Source organism: Periplaneta americana, chromosome 14 (assembly GCF_040183065.1).
Source record: "Periplaneta americana isolate PAMFEO1 chromosome 14, P.americana_PAMFEO1_priV1, whole genome shotgun sequence".
Classification (NCBI taxonomy): Eukaryota; Metazoa; Arthropoda; class Insecta; order Blattodea; family Blattidae; genus Periplaneta; species Periplaneta americana.
The window spans coordinates 91,213,610-91,235,384 of record NC_091130.1 but is presented as its reverse complement, the minus strand read 5'-3'; the positions used below and the strand labels follow the sequence as shown (position 1 = coordinate 91,235,384).

Sequence of the window (21,775 nt, the reverse complement as noted above, 5' to 3'; positions counted from 1 at the left end):
TTGTTTCATAGTAGCGCTAGTATTTTAAATTAAGCTTTACTGCTTTGTCAGTAGATGGATCTGTGGATATACTATTAAAAAGGCGCAAAAAGCGAAAATCGACATCCGAGCGAGTTACGACGTTTTGGAATTAAGATACCGGTATGATATTTTTAACATAGAGTTTATTTATTCTGTTTAAAAATACAACAAATGAAATAAAGTTTAAATTTATACTGTACTTTTAACATTTATGATAGGCTACAGCTAGTACACTATCTACCAAAAAGTAAGTGGGCACTGTTTTTGCCCCTTTAGAACCTCGTGGTACAACCTCTAGTTCTTGACTATGCTCTTGTTTATAACAGCAGCCACCCTGTCAGGCATGCTCTCCACTAGTTTGTGTAGGATGTCCATTGGAATACGTCACCATTCCTCTTGCTACATGCCACTCAATTGGACAATGCAAGTTAGCCGCATCTCCTGATACCTCAATCGCCGGTCCAATTCGTCCCAAAGTCAATGGGATTGAGATCAGGACTCTGTGCAGGCCAGTCCAACCGATGAACATTATTTCCGTCTGCATACCACTGCATAGTAGCCGCCGAAACATGGGGCCAACTTCCATTGTCCAACTGAGTGCCATGTTGGAAGAGGAATGGCGACGCATTCCAGTGGATATCCTACACAAACTAGCAGAGAGCATGCCTGACAGGGTGGCTGCTGTTATAGCAACAAGAGGTGGTACCACGAGGTTCTAAAGGGGCAAAAACAGTGCCCAATTACTTTTTGGTAGATAGTGTACAATCCTTACCTCTAAGCTTGTAGCTCGAGTAAAACATGACCCAACACGCTTTTAGTTTTCTTTTTTTGTTAAAGTAGTGTACAGTATAAATATTGGAATTAGAACGTGAAGCCTGCAGCCGGCTGGTCTGTCTGGGCGCTACAGATTATTATTATTATTATTATTATTATTATTATTATGTTTTTTCATGTCCCTCCAGTCAAAATACTAACAAAAATACGGCCTACCCGAGCGAGAGTTTTGCAGAATTTTGAATGCCTGTTTCGAAATACAATTTTAATATATTATTGCTATTAGATTTTAACTGGGTTTGAAACGGAATTCTAGTGGTTTTATCCGTATTTAGTGTCCATTACCAGTGAACCATTTATTTGGTTTATCGTTTGTCTTCGAAATAGGCCTACTTTTTATAAGCTACAGATCATCATTTTCTATAAGCAGTAAGGACACGAGAAGTGTCGGAAATACAAAAAGCTATGCTCGGAGGGACACAATTTGTCTCGTTTCATATTTATTACCCACTGTTTCACCAGTTCCTTTTTTTTTTCAAAGGGAATCTGCAAAAAAATAGCTACTATACACACGGTTTGGTATATCGGGCTTTGTTAGACATTTAAGCATGGAAAAAAAATGCTGCTAATTAACAGAGCTATTGACTTAACTTCATAAAATTTACCTGAAATATGGTACATCATTTGTCTTCTTTCTTCTACTATTGCAGTTATATGCAGCATACACAAGAGGCATATTCCTTCCCCCCCCCCCCACCGTACTTCCTATTTCCGACAACGTTGTAAGCAGACGAATTTATACAACGGAAGGCGCTTATTCCATTTTTCCCGTGTTTCACAGCGGCACCGCTAAGAGTGCTGTACAAGGCAACGTGGCTACTCTATAATCTCTCTTCTAACTCGTTCCAAAAAAAAAGTGTCGGAGTTGCGCGAACAACGAGTTATATACTATAGAGAGGCTACAACGCCTTCTAGTTGAAGACAATTGTACATTAGTCCGCCATGTTTTGTTTAGTCAAAACAAAGGGGCGTGGTTCGAATGTTGTAGGAAATGACAGTGATGAAGTTAATATTATTATAAATTGAGTTACATATTAAGCCTATGTTAATAAGTAAAAGTCGCCCTCGGTAGCATAGTTGGCCTTCTATGCTCGAGGTTGCGGTTCGATCCCGGCCGAGGTCGATGGCATTTAAGTGTGTTTAAATGCGATAGGCTCATTTCAGTAGATTTAGTGGCATGTAAAAAACTCCTCATCATCATCATCATCATCATTGGCACTACAGCCCTTTATGAGCCCTCTGTCGTTGCCATCTGTCTGTGTCCTGTACAACAGTCCTCCAATTCCTCTATCCCATTCTTAAAAGATCCTCCTCCACTCCATCAATCCATCGCAGATGTGGTCGTCCTCGTCTCCTTTGACCTCCAGGGTTTGTGAGAATAATTATTTTACAAGGTTCTGATGCATCCATTCTCATTACATGTCCCACCCACCTCAATCTATTGGCTTTAATTATATTTAAACATGCTATATAATTCCCCATTATATCTTTTTCTCCATAATCCATTTTCAAAAACTGGACCGTATATTCTTCAAAGAATCTCCCTTTAAAAAATTTCAAGTCTTCTCTCGTCATTTTTAGAAATGGTCCTTGTTTCAGAGGCATATAACAGGGTTGATCTCACAAGTGTTTTGTATAAGGTGGTTTTTGTTTTCTGTGTAAGAGCATGTGATTTGAAACATTTCTTCAGTCCGAAATAAGCTCTATTCCCACATACCAACCTGTTCGAGATTTCCTTAGACATGTTATTGTCATTTGTAACCAAGGATCCGAGGTATTTAAATTTGTCGATCCTTTCAAATTTATAATTCTCTATCTGTATACTGCTTTACCACCTGAATTTCCATCAGTTGCTGCCATGTACTTGGTCTTTCCCTCGTTGATAACTATTCCCATTTCTTTACCAGATTTTTCAGGAGCAAGAAATGTTTCTTCCACATATTTTAAGGATCTGCCGATGATGACTATGTCGTCCGCAAATGCCATTACCTGGGTTGATTTATACAAAATATTACTTCTGACTTGTACTCCGGACTTCCGAATCACATTTTCTAAAACAATATTAAAAAGAAGACATGCCAATGCATCCCCCCTGACGAACTCCATTATATGTTCAAAATGCTCTAGACAGATGTGACTGTATTTTAACCTTATTCTCTGTGTTATTGATCAATATTGATGGAATGTTTAGTTCTACCATTGAACAATATAATTTCTTTCTATTTATACTGTCGTATGCACATTTGAAATGTATAAAAAGTAAATGAGTCGTAACATTAAATTCTCTCATTTTTTCTAAAATTTTCCGTAGGGTGAAAATATGGTTAATAGTTGACTTTCCAGGGCGAAATCGAGACTGATAATCTCCAAGCTGTTTTTTTTTTACATGTGGGCGAAGTTTATGGTATAAAACGTTGGACAGAAGTTTGTAAGCAGTGTTTAGCAGTATTATTCCTCGATAATTGGAACATTCTAACTGATCTCGCTTATGTATTGGGCAGATAATTCCCATGCATCACTGCTTTGGGATTACTTCCTTTTCCCATATTTGGGAAAACAAATTCTTCATGCATACTAAGAGTTTACCACCTCCATTCTTTAGTAATTCGGGTGGGATATTGTCTTAGCCTGATGCTTTGTTATTTTTGAGCTTTTCCACCGCCATGATTAATTCCTCTAAGTTGATTGGGGACGATTCCGTAGTATTATTCCTTATTTCTGGGATTAGCCGGACCTTATCCATGTAAGGTGTTCTTCCACTATTATTCCCATTCAGCAGGTCATTAAAATGTCTGTGAAGTTGTCACGAAGGAGAAGAACATGGCCTACAACAAAATGCAACAAAACCATGGATCACGGAAGTTGGTGGAGGAATATAAGGAGAAAAGAAGAGCTGAAAAGTCCGTCCACAAGAGGAAGAAGAAAGAATGAATTAATGTGGAGTTAGATAAACTATAACTTCTGAAGAGTCAAAATGATTTCAGAAGATTTTATAAGGACATCTTTGTGCTCTCAGTATTGTTCACTATTTCTTCCTTCAGTCTGGATATTGTACTGTTCAGTTCATTGAGGATCTGTTTTTTTCCTCCATCATTGTCTTGAATCCCTCCTTCATCTCTTCACGGATTGATAATAAAAGTGAAGTATCTTTTCCATTTGTCGGACCAGGGTTCAACTCAACACCACCAATTATCCGTAATATTGTCAATATTATTCCTATTGCATGAAGTAGTTGATCGTAGCCCCAGGGGCTCTGCCTTCCAAACACTTCAACAATTTTTATCCTGAATCTTCCTATTCTTGCTCGATATACACATAACTCAAGCCCCATCTTGCTTACTCAATTCACTTGCGCAGTAATTCGAAAACTTTGTGTCAACTGTTGGTCTTGATTAGTAATATACACTATTTTCCACTATGTTATGTTCTACTTCAGGTGAATGTACTCATACCCGGAGCTATAACCTTACATTGCTGTGTCAGCGTCTGGCTCTGCGGAGCTCAGTTAAACATGACTGTCTTAGCTCGCTGTTGATGATGACTGAAAATGGAATTAACACAGGGACTTTTTGAAAACTGCAATTATTAAAACTACAATAACCTCTTAGCATGCAATATAAAAATTAAAGAATGACACTAATAGAAAGTTACTCATAATCATAACTCACCACTTTTATTGAGACGATAAGATACTTATGGTTAACATTGTTATCAGTAACAACAAGAGCTACAGCTCGCTACACTTTTCGCGTGATGGACACATCGTGTAGTCTAATATAATTTGAAACAAATATTGATCTCACACGTGTCTCGTAACTAGGCAGAGGCTTTTGCAGAATAAATCTGTTCTTACATTTGACGCAATAATGACAAATTGTGTGTGATGCAAGTGCTGACTTTCCTCTTTGTTAACAAAAAGAGCACTACTCATTAATAAAAATAAAATTGGAGTAAGTCCTATAAACACAATAAATACTAAACTTTCGATGGTACAAATTTATTAAATATATATTTCGCTTATCTCATCTTATCTTATCTTATAACTCTCTGGGGCAATGCCACCTTTATTGAGAGGGTTTAATTATTCAAAAACGAATATTACGATATACGGTACATTTCATTTAAATCCAAGGGAATTAGTTTTAAATGTTATAGTATAATTTTTTTAAATTTTTTATATATCTTCTCACCATTCGTGAGCTGCCATAAGGGACAAAGAGTACTTAACCATAGAAATTTTTACAAGTTCATGAAAAACCATTGATTTTGTTTTAACAATGAAATTCCTACAAGTACATAATTACAAATAATTTTTTTTGAGATTAGTGAAAATATACCTATTTTTAGTAAGGTAAGTGGTTCAAAAAAGTAAAGAATGTTACTGAACTTAGTTTGATTTCGAATATAGGTGATTCTTTAGGAGAGCAATTGATCCTTTCAAGCAGCTAAGGTTACAATCGGAATAATAGATGTGGGTATTCCAAGCCTCTTAATCACATCTTTCATGAAGAGAGTAGCGGTACCGCTTGCTCAAACCAGAAGTCCAATTACTTCAAGCTCTTTTGGCTGGTCTCTTAAATATGCTGCATGTAAGTTACAGGCAAATTTGTCCTGTGATATTCCCAAAACTTGGCACCTCCAATCTTAACTTGGCCACGCCTCTGTTGACAAGCCTATTGATTTGCAGTCAGTGTTGTTATAACTATTATTAAACTCTTATAAATTATGTTACAGTGTAAGCCTACAATTTTATAATCTTGCTTACGTACTTTATCGTAATGTAACTCACACGCACGAACTGCGTTTAAATACATGCATTTTACCTTTAAGTACTTCGTATTCTTGTTTATTTAAATTTAATCGTTAAACTTTTCATTGGGTATATAGGGACGAAGAAATCTCCACATCATTCGAAATAACATAAATGAAACACATAAATATAGTCTTATGCTGAAGCAGTGTTACTCTATAATTCAAATAAAAATATTATAATACGTACATAGGTATACTGGTAACTTATCTCAATAGGCCTATACGTGGTAGGTGATAATACTTATGATGACAAAGTGATTATAAAATAGAATATTCTAAACAGTGATTTATCATAAAATGTAAGAAGATAGGTTACTCATTGTCATGTTCTGCCTGGAATGCAAGTATGTACAGCCCTACCACTATATTCATTGCGTAACTATGAAGATACATGTTCCAGACAGATGTTAATATTATTTTCATAACATTTTTAAACAATACGTATTTATGACATTTTATAAACCAAGTCATTATTGTCAGCTATTAATATTAATTTTGAGCTTTAATATTGAATTTTACTATCTAAAATACCGAATAAAATAAATGTCACGTTAAATCTCAAGTTTTTTTAACCACTACTTATCAATTTCGAAGATAAGTCCTAAAAGGAGTAATGTCATTTTTATAAAAAAAAAAAAAAAAAAAAGGATGGCAATTCTATATATTTCTCCATCAACATCCAAGAAAAACTGCAAAGTCTTCATGAAACCGATTCTATCTCAGTGTAATCAATACCAGGGCCGCCGAGAAGTGGGAGACAAAGGGGGCAAGTGCATATGGGCCCGTGAGCAATAAGGGCCCGTCAGATTAAGTGAGTCTGATTACTTTTCATTATCACGAATAATTATTCGCAGATACATACCGATAATATAACTGCAAAGTCTTCATGAAACCGATTCTATCTCAGTGTAATCAATACCAGGACCGCCGAGAAGTGGGGGACAAAGGGGGCAAGTGCATATGGGCCCGTGAGCAATAAGGGCCCGTCAGATTAAGTGAGTCTGATTACTTTTCATTATCACGAATAATTATTCGCAGATACATACCGATACTATAAAATTCTATAAGAATATTTGTTACATAAATTTGACATATTAACTCAACAATAGTAGAATTAATACAAATTACCACTTCATATGTAAATATTTGACTTTTATATAATAGAATACCGGTTTCCGCATTAACGTTCGCCGACACGACAATTGAGGGCCCCGGCATTTGCCTGAACTATGTTCCCGTCGCTTGTACGGAACACGTTCAATTATTTATTGGCTTGTCCTTTTAACCACCAACTACCCACCACAATATGATAATGGACTCTCTCAAACTGAAGTCGCAGGATACGCTTTTATTTTATGGTACATTGTATGTTTCGTGTCGAAACTTTCGTCTTTTCGTTGTCGTTTGTCTAGTAAATTCTGTTCATTAGTGTTACTGGTTACAATTTAACTGCACAATGGATAAGTACAGGCATAAGTCAGGAGCTGAGAAGCACAAGGAGAGACAGAAAAAATTGGAAGATATTAATATGGGTGCTAGACTGCGTGAAAAAGATTATGAAGATATTAATAAAGAGATCAGTGATGAGCCGAAATATTTAAAATCAATTCATGCCTCTAATTTAGGGCCAACCCCACAGAAACCTATGAATCTCCTAAATAGTCTGAGGGAATTAAAACTGGATACTTTATTTCCAAATATTTGTATAACCATTAGAATATTCTATACAATTCCTGTGACAGTTGCTGATGCTGAAAGATTCTTCAGCAAAATGAAGGAAATAAAAAATGTATTCAGATAAACAATGTGCCAAGAACGACTGAGTAACCTTGGCTCCTTAGTCTGGAGAGCGATCTTGATAGATCTTTAAATTTTTATGACATAATTGATGATTTTGCATCAATGAAGTCAAGGAGAGTTGTTTGTTGATGTTGGATTCAAGTTAGAAATTACAGGTGTTTGAGAATAATGTTTTATGAATATAATATATTGTGCTAATGTGAAGTTTTGCTAAAAGTTTTCAATGTAATAAAAGTGTATATTTTTAAGTTCATATCTGTGTATGGGGTTATCTTTTATTTATTTTGCAAATCATTATTATGATTAGAATAACTGGTAACTTGTAACTGTTACTTTTTTTAACGGGGGTCCGAGTACAGTATTGCATAGGGGCCATTAAATTCTGTAGGCGGGCCTGATCAATACCATAAAGAGTTTATCTTCTTTTGAAACATAACATTCCACACAAGTAACATATTTCAAATGTTTCCACAAAACTTAACACAAATTTAAAAACTTTATTATTTGGCAATCCAGTGCACGAAAGTATTAATTTATTACTACCTCCTATTGAGACCACTTCAGTTTTAATCCTATTTCATGTTTTAGAAAATAATTTTCAGTATCCAATGCTGTTGAAATTGCAAGTTGTACATTCGTTATCTATTTGGCATAATTTTCTTCCTCTGCTCCATTCTCACAAAAGACTACACTGTAATGGTGGGGGGAGGAAAAAGACATGGAAATTTAAAAATGTAGTAGTCAATGTACAGGGCTTTTGATTAGGTAATGTTCTCTTCTATTACAAATATAGAGCAAGGCATGAACTTAGCAATCTTTTTTTCTGTTTCGTCTTGTTAGATTCTGCAGGAGGAAATCCATATATTTACTTAAATTTCTGAAGAAAAAAACAGGAGTGGGAGACAATTTCCTTCAGTGTCATTTTTAAAGTGAAAACTTCAAACAAGGCAGTACTACTTTGAAGGTTCTCTGTCAGCTATCCTGCAAAACAATACATAAGATAATGTATATAGGTACAATAGAAAGAGCCATAGGCATATATTTTCTTAATTATAACATTGGTATTTGTATACGAAGGTACGTCCTTTATACAAACTAACATCGTTTATCCATTTCATTACTTTATTATTCTCTTTAAGAAAATGAAAAAAAAAAAATAAATAAATAAATAAATAAAACTGCAAGAATCTCTCTCACTAGTGTTCGCAGTCAGTCGAAACACAACCATAGCGATATATTAGTATACTGAAATAACTGGACATCGTATACTTTGAATGTACACAGTCACGCACAAAAGAAATTCATAAAACTTGTAACAACTGCACTTAAAGCAACTTAAACTACAGTATTTTCCTACTTTAACGCTATAAACGCGCTACCAATTTATAGCAACACAATACAACATTTAGAAATGAGAGTTGTTTGGAAAACAAGATGCCGTCGATGGCGATTTCATTGTAGTAATGTTTCACTCATGTGCAGTGGCTGTAGTGGTGTGGCGCTTGTGTCATGGATAAATATATAATAGTATGCGAAACTGCGGTCAGCACCATCTGACGGCAGGGGGCTCTAATAAGATTATTAGCGCCCAACGTCGCAGGTGGTGAACATTAGAACTACATGTTGGGTACATTACCCAGAGTTCTCTATTTATTCGTTCGAGATATTGCTCGAGGAGCCAAGATGGCAGACAGAAACTTGCTAATAAATGAACATAAAGTGATATTACATGTGTGTATAAGCAGTGTATGTTAAACAGTGATGTTAATGGACGTTTTAAAAATAGTGTTGTTGTTGTTGTTGTTGAATGTATTGTAAAGTAATAGTAATATAATAAATTGAACTATCTAAGTAGTTCTTGCAGACTTTTCTATTGCACTGTACAATAAATACCCAAAGAATACAATCCCAATTATCTAACCGTTTGCTTTATTTTTGTCTCTGTCTGGTTATATTTTAATTGTGTAGTGTAAAATAGATCGTCTCTTTTATCTTCCTGTTGGCGCCGGTAAGAATTTTCGGTAGAAGATGCTGTGAGGAATAAAAATGTAAATGTTTTATTTTTATTTGGGTTAGTTTTGAAGATTGGTGAGGGTGGGAGGGAATACTTTCTGCACAGTTTAACATTTTCGTCATCAGGTGTGCTGCTATTTTTTTTTTCTTCTTTTCATTGATTCATTTTTCATAAGTACCAGGTCGAAATTGACCCTTTCCTTTTAAAAGAAGTGTAGGAGATCATATGACAAGTTAGAAATTAAAATATTTCAAGGCACCGTAACTCTACCAATAGCAGAGTGAGAATGTTGATAATGTCATGTAAAAGGAACCGGTATATTTGTACTTATTAGTGGGTTTAGATGTTTATGGAGGGATGTTAGAAATTTTGTATGAAGAGTTTTGATATAAGCTGAGAAGTACAGTATGCCAAGATCGTCGTACAGTTGGCTATTTCGAATGAGATAGTCCGCTCCAGTGATGGTTCGGCAGATGGCTGGTTGAAGTCCGTCCAGTCGTTGAAGATGTCGCGGATTTGCTTGAGCCCATATTTCACAACAGAATGTCATGTAGGATCGAATTAGAACTTTGTACAACATGGTTTTAACATTTAAAGATGTATAGCTCTTGAAAAATGAGTAAAGAAGCATATATCGTTGGAAGGCCTTCTCACGAATATGTAAGACATGATGTTTGAAAGTAGGTCTCTTATCAAGAAAAACTCCAAGATACTTGACGGTAGTCGTGAAAGGTATATTTTCATTTTGAATGGTTAAGGGTTGTGATTCCCGCGGAAATCTTCTTGTGAAAACAACTGCTTGCGACTTGGAGCCATTTATCTTAAGGCGCCATTTTGTGGACCATTGGGTAATAATATTTAAGGCTTCCTGCATTTGTAGACAAGCAAAATGAATGTTTATATGCTTCGTATAAATAACAGTATCATCAGCGTATAGTGTAAGTTTACATTTCGGATGAATTGGTATATCACGGACATATGCACAGTATATTGTTGGGCTTAAAACTGATCCTTGAGGAACTCCTGCTGTTATGACGTGAGCGTTTGAGAGACAGCGTCCGTTTTGAACACGAAAAGTTCTATCTGAAAGGTAGCTGGCAATAAGTTGAATATAATTTATAGGAATGATAAGTTTGTGAAGTTTATATAATAAACCAGTGTGCCAGACAGTATCAAAAGCTTGCTGAATGTCGATAAATGTAGCTACTGTATGTTGTCCAAGTTGAAATCCTCTTTGAACGGATGTTGTTAGTTTGTGAAGTGCTTCTCTGGGACTATGGTGGGGTTTAAATCCAAACTGTTCATGGTGGATGACATATGGTGCAGTTAAATATGGCTTTAGTCGTGTCAGAATGATACGTTCAAAAATTTTTCCAAGGAAGTTGGTTAGGCTGATTGGTCTATAACTTTGGGGTAATGTTGGATCTTTTCCCGGTTTAACAATTGGTATAATATGTGCTGTTTTCCATGCTGTTGGAAAATAATTATGATGTAGACATGAGTTGAATATCTTCGTTAAATGTGTTATTGCTCTTTTTGGTAATTTCTTCAGTATGGCTGGTGTGATTTTATCCGGACCAGGTGTCTTCTTCGGTGCTAGATTTCGGATTATGATCTTGATTTCTTGTGGTCGTACGTGAGGTGCATTTCCCGGTTCAGGGGGATGTCATATGGACTGTACATGTTGCGATATTGTTGTTGAAAAGTCTTGTAGTGAAGAGTGATGATGGGAGGAGAATCGGTTTTGAAAGGAGTTTGCAAGAGCTTCAAGCCTATCAATGGGATCATAATTAAATGTACCACTTGAGTCTTTAATAGGTGTTGAATTTTTTGTGATAGATTTTCCTAACATTCGTTTTGTAAACGACCAAAAGGTTTTTCCTGTAGGCTTTATGTTTTCCACTGTGTCGGCAAACTTATTGATTTTGTAAAGCTCATATTTTCTTCGGATAGCACGTTGATACCGATAAAAAGCTCTTTTTGCTTGAGGATCCGCATAAAGTTGCCACCGTTTTCGAGCTTGGTTTTTGGCTTTAAGAAGATATTTTAGTTCATTTTTACCATAAGCGTTGTTATCTGATTTCTCAAAAGTCAATGTGGAGGACATTTCATCGAATGTGTCTATGACAGTGTCTGAAAATATTTTTATAGCAGTTTCTATTTCTGAAGTTTTTAAAGTCGGTAGAGTACCTGGGATGATTTGGTGCAAGCGTTTTGTGAAGTCATTCCAATCTGTAACTTTTTCTGTAGAAGGTTGATCTGATATCATATGGAAAGGGGCCTTGAAAGTCAGAAGTATTGGAATATGGTTGGAGTCAAGAGCGTTTAAGCAGATTTGTTGAACCGGGGAATATTTTGTGTTATATAAACAAATATCAAGTACATCTGGATGATGAGTGGTTATCCAGGGAAATCTTGTAGGTGCTTTTGGTCCTGTAATTGAGTAATGAAATTTATTGGAATGTAATAACAAAGTTTCACTTTTCGGAGTATTCAGTCTAGAATTCCATGATTTATGTTTTGCATTGAGATCACCACAGAAAATGAAATGTTTGTGATGTGTTATAAGCAGGGTCAGGTCGTTTTCATTGAGTTGAGCGTATGGCGGGTAATAAACAGATGCTATGAGTATTTCTGTTCCTTCAAGCTGAATGAATACACCAGTGGCTTCAAGATTCTGAAAAATCGGTAGAATGGCTGTTCAATATGGTATGGAATTTTTAATGAGTATAGCAGTTCCTCCTCCAGGTCGGTTGTTTCTATCTGTACGGATAACAGTATAGTTGCGTACACGAAATTTTATAGTGGGTTTTAGATGAGTTTCACTAATACATGCGAGGTCAATATCATAATTAAAGAGCAAGGCTTGTAGTTCGTAAGTCTGGTGGATTATTCCATTGGCATTGAAATTTAAGATGTTTAGTCCTCTGTGTTTGGAAAGCATTTAGGGGTCATTTATAGATTGTTGTAAATTGAAAAGATTAATGAAACCTTCAATGAATATTATGACCTTGGATATAGTCATTTGCATTTTGGATTTTATGAAGTGTTGTGCGGACAAGCTGAATTGTACGTTGAATGTTCAGTGAGCGTAAGATATTAACAATATCTTTGAAGGAGTCTGATATTGATTCAGATGATGTTGATGTAGCACTTTGAGAATTAAATGTTGACTGGAAAGCTTTGGTGTTGCCAGGATTAGCCAGTAGAGGAAAGTCACTGTGTTTCCATGTCGGTGGTGTAGAACGTTCTTCGGAAAGAATTCTCCTGTTCCTCATCTTCTCTTGAAGTTCCGCTTTCTTCTTTAGTTGAATTGGGCACTGGCTGTAGCTGGCAGTATGAGCACCGTCACAATTTGCACATTTTTAGGGTTATGTACATGGCCTTTCAGAGGACAATCGGCGAATAAGTGATTATTTCCGCATTTAACACATCAAATAGGCAAATTACATCGACGTGAAGTGTGACCAAAACCCTGACACTTATGACATTGTGTAATATGCGGACGAGGTCTATATGACTCAATTTTTATGATATGATTGTTAATATCTTGCAATTGGTATATGGTTCGGGAGTGTTCATTATTTGGAAGTGTAATTATCCAGATGGGGATGGGATGTCGTGTCGGTATGCCATCAGTGTCGTAGCAAGGAACAGTAATTTGACGAATGTGTTCTATTTGGAAATCTAAGAGTTCAAGTTCTGTTTTGAGAGTAGCAGATTCTACAAAAGCTGGAAGTCCTTTCAGTACTACTTGTAGTAATTTAGTTTCCCGAGGTTCGTGAGAATAAAACTGAAGGTTTTCAGTTTGCAAGATATTATATAACTTGTCATAGTCAGCGCGGCAACTAGTTAAATATTTCATTCCTTCAGCAGAGTATGTGATTTTCAGTGGCTGGCTAAGTAGTGACTGCAGTTTTTTATTATTTGCAAAGAAATTTCCGGCTGGGATATTCTTCACAATAATTGGCGGCATTCGAGTTGATTTGGGTCTAGGAAAATCTGTGTTGTTATCTTTTTGGTTTCCTACTTGAGGATTATTTTGGTTTTGTGGTGATATGTCGGTGTCCATTTCATGGACAAGAGGATCAACAACATTTTGTAGTTTGATATCCAGATGAATTAATGTTTCATGAGATAATGTTGTTTGTGTATCGGAAACTGAAGAATTCGGTTTGGCTTTGTCCGTATTTAGTTTCTGTTTCTTAACGACATGATCTCTTACTTTACTTTTACTTGAAGTTGCGTTTTCCGCGGGATTAATTTGTTTGCTAGTTGAATTGGGTACGCGAGTAGGATCACATAATGTAGTCATTGTAGATGTAGGGGTACTACTACTTGTTACAGATGTTGTGGTTGTTGTCGTATTTGAAGTCACTATGTTAAATAAACCAGGTTGATTTTCGATTAGACACCAGTCTTCAGTATTTTGAGTCATTTTAACAGGCACCACGCTTGGCTCCGAGAGCCAAGCTAAGGTAATTACTACACAATCACTCGATTATGTTCGCGCACGTAACACAAAATGATGAAGAAATAAAGTTATAACTTAAACAAACACCACACAATGTCGTTAAACTGTTAGATAATAATATAATTCCACTAAATATAACTTGAAAAAACTACGCAACTACGTAAACACAAATCAGGGCAGAGCACTGTTCGATAAGATGCTTCTCCGATCAGCACTCGATGCGAACTCGTGTGCTGCTAAATGTATGGAATAATTAGATCCTCTTTTCGCTACTTGGTGCGCTGCTAGATGTAATAACTCCCCTCCGCCCAACAGATGGCAGCAAGATCAATTTCTAAACAGCGCCTCTATACAAAAAGCCAGGTTATGAACCGACAAACCGGAAGCAACGTTCTGTTGCTCTCCTGATTCTACTACGAGACGTGACAGAGTTCGCATCGCAACCGAATTTCATGCTCTTGATAGAGAATATTAATATTTCTTTTTCTTTATTTCTCATTTATAGTGTAATATTGTGTTTGTTTAAACTCAGTGAATAACTGAAATAGTGATTATTCAATTTATCTGTTATAAATAAACCAACTCGGATACCATTACGCCGTGCAAAGCGGGGCAGCACGTACATACGACGACCATGGCAGAGAATACTACGCAAGATATGGAAGTTCAAGACTTAGCTGAATCTGGAGACATCACATCGGAACTCACCTTACTAAAATATACAAATCCGTAAGTGTATACATCCGCTGAAGGTCTGCGATATATCATCAAGCCAATTATTAAACATGCATCAGATGACAAACCGAAGGAGAAAGAAATCGCCGAGAGGAATCTATCAGAAGATCCTAGCTTTCAAAATCCAAAACGAACCATCGCTGCTGAACAACAGCAGCTCTTCACCATCACAACATCAAATAAATTTGCGGCATTAGACACCACCACTACGTCAACAGCAACAGGCACAATAACAACAGCACAACCTCACCAAAGTACCAACGCCTCAGAAGCCGGCCCATCAACGGTAAATATCCAGAACAACTACAACCAGGTCAGTAAGAAAATACCACCTATAACTATTATTACCAAATTGCAACTATTGGACCTCAATAATCTGCTAGGAGTCAACAAACAAAACTTAGAATTGCAATTCACACAGCAAGGAATCAAAATATTTCCTAAATCCATAGAGTGTCATAACAATTTAATTGAAATTTTCAAAGCAAATGCAATTCAGTACTATACGTATGGTCAACGAGATAAATCCATCCGCAAGGTCATGCTAAGGGGGTTACCATCTACAACAACTGCAGACGAGTTAAAAGAAGAACTTATTGCTTTGAACTATACAGTAATAGCAGTCCGCCAATTAACAAAAACTGTTCTTAACGAAAATAACGTAAAGTCAATAGAACTTCTGCCACTGTGGGCTATTACTTATAAATATATTGAAAATACCCCGAACATTAAACACCTTACAGAGTTCACATAGAAGATTATATAGGAAAATCAGGACCAGTTCAGTGCTACAGATGCCAAAACTTTGGCCATCAGGCACAATATTGCACACTAAACTCTCGTTGTATGAAATGTGCTGGCGATCATTTTTCATACACTTGCACCAAGCCTCCAACTTCACCAGCCACATGTGTAAACTGTAAGCAACATCACCCAGCTAATGTCACAGGTTGCCCAGTTAGAATCGACTACCAAGAAAAAACCTACGTCTCTCAACAAGCTACGCAATCACCTATCAAATCGGTTGACTTTACGGATACACTTAAAACAAAATCCACAATCTCTTGGGCCAAAAGAAGAACTGCAGCTTCACAAGAGAACACATCTGATATGTCCACTGGAGGACTTCTCAAAGACCTCATCTATTTCTTCAAAAACTTCCAGACACGAAATATTTTACAAAAAATAAAACAAATCATAAACATTTTAAAATCTTCTAAATCCAACATTGATAAATTCACGGCTGTATTTGAAGTTATTATCGCTTTCTTTTCTTCCTCGGAAGAAATAAATCAAACACATTTCAACACTCTTCCAACACCATCTACAAGCTACGAATAGAACACAAGAGTCCAGATCACATCCTCTTCGCATTGTAACTTGGAACGCTAACGGCATTCAAAGGGATAAATATCTCTTACAACACTTCCTTCAACAATATGATGTAGACATATTTCTTATAACAGAAACACACCTTCAACAAAACTAGTGGCTTTCAATACCGAAATATTCCATCTACAGACAAAATGGACCAAACGGCGGACAGGGCGGTGTTGCTATAGCAATTAAATCATATATTATGCACAACGAAATTCCCTGTCAACAACCGCAACATCTTCAAATAGTGGCAGTTCAAATCCCAGTACACAAAGAACAACTATTAATAGGTTCAGTTTATGCTCTTCCCAGTCGCCCTTTAACAAATAAAGACTGTCTTGGATACAATAACTACAATTTCTCCTAATTTCTTATTAGGTGGAGATTTTAATAGCAAACATACAAACTGGAACTGTCAGATTACTAACTTAAAGGGAAAAATTTTAATGGAACACTCTGATAAATTTAATTACAACGTCTTCGGACCACAGTCGCCAACACACTTTCCCTCTGTCCAAAATCATCAGCCAGATGTGTTAGATATATTCCTACTGAAAACAGTTACAAACTTAATGTACATAGAAACCTTAAATGACTTAAGTTCAGACCATAATCCTGTTATTGGAATACTCGACATCAAACCAACTGAGCTACATCATAATCATCTATATCTCCGACACACAAACTGGCAACTCTTTCGCAATTCTCTAAAAGAAAATGTACCAGGCAATATAACCATTACTTCAACTCAAGACATCGAAACCTCGTGTCACATTATCACTAATACAATAAAACAAGCAAACAAGCGTATATCTCTTCGCAAATTAGACAGAAGCAAATTAAAACTCCAGAAGACTTTCCAGAATTACAAGATCTCTTGTGCAGAAAGAGAAAAGCAAAAAGATTGAAGAATAAATTTCATAGACAAGTCGATATACAACAATATAATTTTTTTAAAAATTACATTCACAAACGCCTTCAAGATATTAAAATCAAACGTTTTGAAGAAGCCATGTCAAAAGCTAAACAAGAAAATAAAATATGGTCTATCTCCAAGCAATTAGCTCCAAAAAACTCAATACGAAGCACTCCGATCATCACTTCCACTGGACCAGTCTACAATCCTGAAGAAAAAGCAGAGGCAATAGCAAAAGTATATGAAGCTCAATTTACACCGAATCCAGAAGTCAGAGAATTAAGACAGCACTATGAGAATATACAACGAGAAATGCAGCACATTCTTCAGTACAGATCAGTACAAGAAGTTCCATTCATTACTCCTATGGAAATTTACAAAATTCTAAAACAATCCCCATGCAATAGAGCTCCTGGACCTGATGGAATTCCTTACGCCGCATTAAAAAATGTACCTCGAAATGTCATTACATTTATCACTAAATTATTTAATTCTATCATAAAATTGGAATATTTCCCCAAATGTTGGACCAAAGCATATATAATCTCGTTTGCCAAACCAGGGAAAGACTCTAGATATCCTCACAACCGCCGACCAATCAGTTTGTTAAATACAATGAGCAAATTATTCGAGAAAATAATACTATGTTGCATCAAGCAAATAATTTTAAATGCTATTCCTGACACTCAATTCGGATTTATCCCTCAAAGAAACACCACTCTACAAATTATTGCGCGTTACAGAGGAAATAACGAAGGCATTTCAACACAGATATTACACTACAATGCTGCTTTTGGACGTGGAAAAAGCTTATGATACAGTATGGCATCCAGGTCTCATCTATAAACTCTATCAAGCAGGAATTGATCCCAGTTTAGTTCGCCTTATAACCTCCTTCCTAACAAACAGAAGCTTTCAAGTAAAATATTAAAACTCATTATCTTCCATTAAAGAAAGCAAAGCAGGTGCTCCCCAAGGGCAATATTATCACCATTCTTATAATATAATCTCTACATCGCAGATATCCCAACATCAGCATATATTAAATTATATCAATATGCAGATGATACAGCCTCTACATCAACTTCGCAAACTCCAGACTTTTCTATAAACAAATTACAGTAATACCTCCCAGCACTAGAACCCTGGCTTCAGAAATGGAAAATCAAACTTAACGTCGCAAAAAGTCAAGCAACAATCTTCACGAGATGCTATTCTAGACCACACTAATATCACTCTGCTTCAGACACCAATCCCATGGACATCAACAGTTAAATACCTAGGAGTTACACTGGATTGTCGACTTACATGGCTACCACATATCAACACTTAAATAAAGAAAGGTTATAGAAGGCTCCATTTATTATACCCACTCATAAAATCATCTGCTCTCAATCACAAAGTCAAAGTGAACATATACAGAACCCTCATTCTATCTGCTATAGTCTACGCAGCTCCAGCATGGGCATTCATACCCAAAACTACAGTGAAGAAACTCCAAGTGTTTCAAAATAAAATACTACGTATTATTCATGGAAGTAGCTGGGATACACGAACAGTTCAACTACATGACGACCTGGAACTAAACACCGTTTCCACAACCATCAGAAATATGACAACGAAACTATATCACAAGACTTCACAAAACACCAACCCGCTAATATACAACCTTGGCACATATTCAACTGCAACAGATAAACATCGAAGACCCAAAAGCATTCTCACCACCGTCTTTAATAACAACCAAGATGTAACTACATGTCAGGATACCTCAACCCCTTAGGGGTCTGGATCCTTCATGCTCAAGAGACAGCTCACCATGTTACACAACATATAAGAGGAAGGGTCGACAGACCGATACTCTATCAACACCACAACAGAAGAAGAATTGTTGCTCTCCTTATAAGCTCTGTTGCCACATAGTGGCGCGAGATTCAAAGAGTATTCAGTGTTTGTCTCCGATATGTTCAAAATAATTACTGTATATAATTCTCGATAACACTATCAACAATGTTAGTAATTAAAATTACTGTTTTTAAGAAAGCACAAGCTAATGACGCTGGTACGAAATGCGACTCGTAACACACGTGATAGTGCAAATGAACTGGGCAGTTTGGCTACACTGTCTCCGTGATTCCGTTGCCAGATCTTCGTTAGCAGAAGACATTTTCACGTGAGGTCCAATGAAAAGCTCCGTACTCCTTTTCCCCTCCAGCCCCCAACACTCAACGTGTCATCGCTGCAGAGGCTACCCCTCTAAGCCGCACTTTCCTGTGGCCCTGCCAACTACTTCCTGTTTAGTCGGTTCATAACCTGGCGTTTAGTATAGTAAGTTTCGCATCCTATTATATATTATATATTCAACCGCGAAATTTGAACTGAAATAGTGAAAGTTGAGAATTTATTGTGTTTTACAATAATTACTGTTTTTATTTTCCTAAGTTAATAGTGTTTTGTGCTCATTAGTGTTACTACAAACAATTAAACAGTTATAAACGTTTATTTCTTTTGTGATTTGTTAAAATTATAATAATTTCGGTCTGAACATTTTTTACAATGTCAGCCTACGATCAAGCACCATATCTCAAAGAGAGATGCAGAGAAAAAGGATTACCATCTCCACCTTCAAGTAATACACTAACCCAGATTGATGTCAATAGGCTATTCCTGTTTGAACGTAATCTCATAAGTGAAGTAGGAACAGAAAGTCAGATCACCACTGCTTTTCTCGATAGTTTAGTGGATCAATATGAAAAGCTTTATCACCAGAGAGGTAAACGAAGACAAGGACAATTTGAAGATGGTTTCCAATTACCGCCTAAAACAAGTAAAGCCAAACATCATGAATCACAACCAATTGAAACTAGCAATGCATATGAAGTGTTGAATACTTCTGAACAAATGGAGCATTCAAGTATTATTCCCGAAACTACTACACCTGGCGCAAGTATAAATGTGCCAAAAAAAAAAAAAAAAGAAACCACCACCAATCATTGTGCAATACAATAAAGATATGGAACAACTAATTAAATTATTTAAGACACAATTTCATAATGACACTTCTGCAGAGTACTTACCTCAAGGACAACTAAAAATAAAACCAACCACTACTGAAGAACGAAATATTATATTAAAATTACTTCAAGACCACAGTATAGGATATTATAAGTATGGAGAACTTGAGATTTCCAATATCAATTATGCATTAAAAGGTTTACCTCCCTCTTTTGACCAGACAAATATGCTTTTCAAGAGCATGAGATTACACTATTACATATTAGACAACTTAAGCGTACAATGTAAGATAATGATACAGATTGCAAAGAAATAATTTCTCTTCCAGTATGGGTGCTTACTATTCCACGCACGCCAGAAATGACACAAAAATTAAAGCTCTTGACTGGCATTGAGCACATTAAAATATCACTTGAAAGCTACAAAAGTAGCAATTCATTACTTCAATGCTACAGGTGCCAAGGCCTCGGTCATAAGGCACAACTGTGCACCTTACCACCTAAATGTGTTAAATGTGGAGTAGGTCATAATAACAGAGACTGCAAGAAACCTATTGAAATTCCGGCTACATGTGCCAGTTGTGGAGGAGAGCATCCAGCAAACTTTGGAAACTGCCCAAAAATCTTGAAATATCGAAAAAGGCAAGAGAATCGACAGTCTGCACAAAAACCTGTACCACCAACAACTTCATTTCCCAAATTGAGGCCAACAACCTCGAGAATTTCTGGCTTCCAACATCATAGCAACAATGAAGAAACCACTGCTACAGATTGTTGTTGTTGTTGTTGTGGTTTATTGACATTTCTGGCTTTGAGCCAGAGGCCGTTTTAGGGTCTTATCCGTGCAGGATGCCCTCTCCAGCCATTGCACATAAATAATAATAAAAATATATTTACATATATGACACTATTTTTGGCATGGGTGCCAGTAGGTGGTGTGTGAGTGCAGTGACTGATTCCTTTATTTTGGTGTAGGCCTAATTTGTTAATTGCGGTATTTAAGGAATGGTGAACGGGAGAAGAGTTCTAGTAAAAGATATCAGCTGATAGACAACGTTAAGATATTATATGGGGAGATTAAGAGTAAAGCAAGAAATTGGGAAAAATGGAAAATGCTGAGTTTGCAGTTAAAGGCCTGTTCTTTTGCAGAACACTGTGCATACATACGTACATAGGCCTACATACATATGCACGGATATATATATATATATATTTTCTGTTGTTTGTGTTCGGTGGATTTGCGAAGATGTGTTGTGTATATACGCGATTTACTGCCGAATGTGTGTATTTCCTGTTTATGTTGTTTAGATGTGTGAAGAGTGGCTTCGTTTTTGTCGTAGTGTAAACTGTGTTGTTTCTGGTGCGTCTGTGCAGGTGGAAGATTTGGCGGAAAATTCTTCTTTCGAGGGGTTCGAATTTTGATTGGGTCATTGAAGGGGCTTGTGTGAGGAAAATGGAGGGATGTATGCATAGGGATCGAACCAAAAGCTTTGTATAGGTGGAGGAGTGTTTCGATTATACAGCCAGGTCGATTGACGCCACTTATGTAGGTTATTGCTCTGGTGGCTGTGATATATTTCCTCCAGGTTTCCTTAGCTACTTCGGTGCAGGAGAGTTTGGAGGGGAAGGGTATTCCTACATATGTGAGATTTCGCTGGTGTGGAAGTTGAGTGTTGGCTATTGTGATTGGGTTATTCTGGAGGACCCGAGTTCGGAGTTTTGGGCGGAAGACGCATATCTGTGTTTTATCTGTGTTGACTGTGATCCGCCACGTATTG

At 36.6% G+C, this 21,775-nt stretch overlaps 1 long non-coding RNA gene across 1 annotated transcript in view; it reads right to left on the bottom strand.

Annotated features, from left to right (window-relative positions):
- Positions 1-21,775, bottom strand: part of LOC138713562 (uncharacterized) — a 266,726-nt gene that overhangs the window by 114,967 nt on the left and 129,984 nt on the right. The gene's annotated exons all lie outside the window — the stretch shown is intronic.